The sequence below is a fragment of the Leptonychotes weddellii genome, chromosome 15 (genome assembly GCF_054177405.1).
Source record: "Leptonychotes weddellii isolate Sample4059 chromosome 15, ASM5417740v2, whole genome shotgun sequence".
In the NCBI taxonomy this organism is placed as follows: domain Eukaryota; kingdom Metazoa; phylum Chordata; class Mammalia; order Carnivora; family Phocidae; genus Leptonychotes; species Leptonychotes weddellii.
In genome coordinates, this window is record NC_138383.1 from 44,599,430 (window position 1) to 44,599,687 (window position 258).

The following is a 258-nucleotide window of genomic DNA, read 5'->3' on the forward strand; positions in this document are numbered from 1 at the left end:
CTTTCCTGTCTCATCATCTCTTACTCAGACTGAAGTCCAAAGCCTTCCCTTTTTAAGACCCAAAGTCTATTGTTTCTTAAATCATAAGACAAGCTCTCTAAGAAGTATTCCATCCTCATTAAAAGCTAGCTTTTAAAAATATCACTTTTCCTCCACGTGAAACTATGTTGTCACCTGTTTAAACTTCCGTTTTTTGTGTTTTTTTTTAAGATTTTATTTATTTATTTGTCAGAGAGAGAGCACAAGCAGGGGGAGTGG